General features: G+C 41.8%; 1 long non-coding RNA gene across 1 annotated transcript; it reads right to left on the bottom strand.

Moving 5' to 3' along the window:
• Window positions 1-290: 290 nt before the first annotated feature.
• LOC141353295 (uncharacterized) lies at window positions 291-2927 on the bottom strand. The gene is made up of 4 exons (XR_012360322.1): window positions 2794-2927; window positions 2478-2591; window positions 2202-2303; window positions 291-527 (listed from the first exon to the last, which is right to left on the bottom strand). It is a non-coding gene; the product is annotated as an uncharacterized lncRNA (long non-coding RNA).
• Between the last annotated feature and the right edge of the window lie 1550 nt (window positions 2928-4477).

Raw genomic sequence — 4477 nt, forward strand, 5'->3', positions numbered from 1 at the left:
TGACTTGGAGGGACCAGTCCTTCCAAGGAAGTATCCTTGACATTGTGAAACTCCTCTCAAGTGATACTAAATGCGCACTCACACATACTATGGAGTTTTAACAGTCAGCTCGTTTACATGCACACCAATAATGCGATTATTTCCAATAATGCAAGTAAGGACTTAATCGCAGTAAGATGTTTATGTCACAGGCAGAGGCAGACCACAGACTTTGTGTGTCACACCCCTCCTTAAGTTCCACCTCGAGGAGGTCCCAAAACTACCCCAATGATCAGATACACGAGAAAGGATAAGTAAAATATAACAAACTTTATTTAAATATTTAAAATAGTATGTGGAACTGGGAAAGGGAAATCTAAAATAGCTTTCTCTCTCTTCCAGAGAGAGACAGGGGTCAAGGGAAGGGGGATGTTAAGTCGTCCAGCCAACAAGGGTAAGTGCCCACAGGGAAAGGACGGGACGGAGCTCCTTCGTCCCCGTCACACCTCCTGCGTTGTTGTTAATCACGTGGTGCCCTTCTCTTCCTCCTGAAGGCAAAGAACATATGATGAATACTGGGAAATAGGTAAATGACACTACCTTGGTCCACTGTTCCCCATGTCCGCAGGCCCGTCTCTAGCAGCCTCGTCCTCCTACTCAAGTTGGAATAAATGTTGGTTCCCGTACTTGCCCCTTCTACACAAGACTTTTTGGGTGCGTAGGCCTAAACAGGTGAGTAGCAAGGTGAGTTAGCTGTAGCTCTGGGTAAGTATCGTTCGTGGCCTTATTCTTTCCTCTAGGCTCTCGGGACGTGTAAGGTGAGTTAGCTTTAGCTCTGGATTTAAATCAATGTTGTTCGTCGTTATGACCTTCTTACTGTTAGGCTTGCCATACGAGGGGAATTAGCTTTTAAAAGGCGGAGTCCACGATGTTTGAAAACCTAATGTTGATATTTGAAATCACCTAAACAAACACGCCCCTACCACAATAGAATCTGGACCTTCTGTTGATAGACCCACCCCACACATACGCAACCCGGCAAGGATGTCGGTTAGTAGACACACTCCTTACTGCTGATTGGCTATAAGTGTGTTTTGGTAGTCGGCCCGTCTCCTTTTCCAAAGGGTTTTTCAAACATTGTGGACTCCGCCTTTAACTCTAAATGCCAAAGATTATCGTTCGCGGTCAAGTCCTTCTCACTTTTAGGCTTGCCACACAAGGTGAACTGGCTTTAGCTTTGAATACAAGTAAGTATCGTTCGACATATTAATATCCTTACTTTTATGGTGCTTTTCCATTGCATAGTACCCCACGGTTTAGTTTAGTTTGGGTCGGGTCAGCTCACCTCACTTTGGCGTGGTTAGCTTTTCCATTGAGTTTAGTATCACTTCGCAGTGGGAGGGATTATAGGCGTGTCGTTATATTTGCGCTGCCTACAGCTGTGACATCATACAATTGAGAGGAGAGCGTCGTTGTATATTCCCATACGTTTATTTATTTCTCAGTCCGCTACAAAATAAAAATTGGCTATCACAAATAGATGTTTGCACATTGCGTTTATCACTACCTCTGTATCACATGACAGTTTCTGTTCAAACACAGAGGCATCAGCCGACGGCGCTCCGCTGAGCCTCACTGAAGTTGCATTTAAGCATATAATGCTGACGTGCTCGTCGCGAATGTTCCGCCACAAACTGCAAGTCTGGAAAAAAACTGTTATGATGTTCCTGATTCTTAACTTGTGGATATTTTTCATTGCTAAAAGAGTTTGGGAACTTATAGCAGAGCACAGATGACAACATGTTTGCTCGAGACAGAGCAAGCTAGCACTAAAGGTAAAGCTAACATTATAGCGATGACGCTGTTAGTAACGTTTCTTTCAGACCAATCAGTGATCTACTGTGTTTTCGCGTCACGTTTGGTATCAGCTCGGGTCGCTTGGAACCCCAACCGAGGTGGTACGAAAAAAAGTTTCGGGTACCACGTACTGCACCTAATGGAAAAGCTCCCAAAAGTAAGCTGACCCGACCCAAACTAAACCAAACCGTGGCGTACTATGCAATGGAAAAGCGCCATTAGGCTTGCCACACAAGGCGAATTAGCTTTAGCTTGGCGTGCAAATGGGTGTCTTCCGTTGTTATAATCTTTGTTACTTTTAGGCTTGCCACACAAGAAGAATTAGTATAGCACTGCACAATACTTCCTCAAGGGACGAAATTCACCTCTGTGTCTTCGGGGCCAGAGCTGGCAGCGGGCGGTCAGAAGATGTTAGACGAAAGGCTGGTGACCACAGTTCTCACTCGTTCCTCTAGGGCTCCCCAGACCTGTGAGTAGGTACAGACAGCAAAAGAGACGGCACAGCAAAGTTTCAGTGCACACACGTCAAGGTAAAAAGCTCAACCACAGCATTCCAGACACACTCCAGTGATTTGATAAGGTCTGCACCCTCCACCGGGTTGAGGCCCGTCCTAGGAGGAACTTGGGTTTCCCGTACTCACACAATCTTCGACCAGTCGGTCAGGCCCGCAAGACCACCAGGCCCAAATCTGCTGCTTCAACTCCTTCGCTGATATCCTCATACACAGTGATCATGCTTTTGCATGAATGTGGTTCTATTAAGAGAAGGTAAATAACATCATTGTCCGCTTTACTCACAGTCTGTGTGGATATATGTCGTACTCTCTCCACCATCCGCTTTCCGGATGTCCCACAAATTCGCCACAGCTTCCTCCAAGCTGTCTCTCTCTCTGTGTCTTTAACACAACACACATACATAGGTAAGTAAATCTCCTTGTCTGTATTTAGGTTGCTCACCCCATTTACTCGTCGACTTCCTTTCCTTTCCTTTGCAACCCTCAATCGCAAATCCTCCAGAGCCGCACTCTTCCTGTAGTTCCCAGATACTCACTCACACTACGCCCATGGCGCTTCTTTCCCAACAATGTTTACTGCTTCCTACATCTCCGTTACTCCTTATGTACTCTATACATCCATAAGAATACCCAGTCAGCAATCGCCACGTCACTCCTCTCACCTGCTGTGCATTTGGCCTGATTTCGGTTGTCCCGGGTTACCCGGAAGTGCCGGTGTTTTCGGTATTCGGTCCGGGCGGAACCGAAACTTTGGTTCCGCCCTAAAAATCACTCCGTGACATTTACATGACTGGAGCTAACCTCTTCACTCCGGTTTACATACAGTTTTTATTTTCTGATTATTTACACATAGCCCAATGCAGAGCACAAATGATGAACTCACATATATGGTCCACTGTTTTAATTTACTTACGTTAAATGACCAACACGTTGTTAAGGATGTATTTCATTATCCGGTGCCGTGATGATAAATATGACAGTGCCTGTAAAGGGCGTTCACATTAAAACTATATAAAATATAGTTTTAAAAATCTTTTTATATTAAAGATAATAGCAGAGTTCACACAACAACTATAACGATAGCAATTTGGCACATGATGAACGATGAACCATTGACAGCCAATCAAATCTATTTTAACCTGAAGTGCACGCGCACTTAAATGCAGTACAAGTTCATTCATTGCTGAGGTCTATAACGTAAAATTACCTCAGGTATCCAGTGCTGATGCAGTTGCTGTGAAATTCACTACTTAATGCTTTTTCTACCACACTGACTACGCCAAAAGGTAAGATATTATTACACACTACCATGGCCGTAGCCAGGGTTCGAAAATTACCGAGGTCCAGGGTGGGGTGTTAAGAGTCAACAAATGCTATCCCCAAACTCCAGGTGAAAAAAGTGCACATAAATAAAATACACTTTTTAAGTACACTTAGTAAATGTACTATTTTCGTGCACTAATTTTTTGGCTTATATATCACATTTGTTTTTGGTACTTTTTTAAATTGTTAAGAACATCTAAGTGTTATTTTGAGACATCATTTATATTTCAATAAAAATCTAGTTGGTACTGGTATTCTTACTTTTTCAGGTTAACTGAAGTACTGCTTAAGTAGAACTTTACTTTTAATAAGTATATTTGTAGCATAACTTTACATTACATAAAAATGTACTTGCTAGTATTTAAGTGGTTTAAGTACATTGAAGCATTCTTTATTTTTACCTGGGATCTAAAATATTCTGTCTTAACCTTTTTACACTTTGGGTACACTCTCTCTGTTTTGGGGGATGGACTTGGACTGCTGGATTATTTATTACTTTTTCATGCAACAATGTTTATTTTGTAATCATTTTAATAAGCAATATTATATAACAAAAACGTTACAAGACTTTAAACAAGAACTTGTTTGGTGCTCTTATTGTTTTCAGCATGACTTTGTTAAAGGTTAACTTTTAAATGAAAAATAATTGATTGATTAAATGAAATAACAGAATTCTTAATGCTTATGTTTTGTTGAGATTAGCTTTACCGTTTTAAGGTATTTTACACTACACGTGTTTTAACATATTTGGCATATTTTATTTAAACCCAATTCTTCTACATCTTTGTACCAGAGTTATTTTC

This window comes from Misgurnus anguillicaudatus, chromosome 3 (assembly GCF_027580225.2).
Source record: "Misgurnus anguillicaudatus chromosome 3, ASM2758022v2, whole genome shotgun sequence".
Taxonomy (NCBI): Eukaryota; Metazoa; Chordata; class Actinopteri; order Cypriniformes; family Cobitidae; genus Misgurnus; species Misgurnus anguillicaudatus.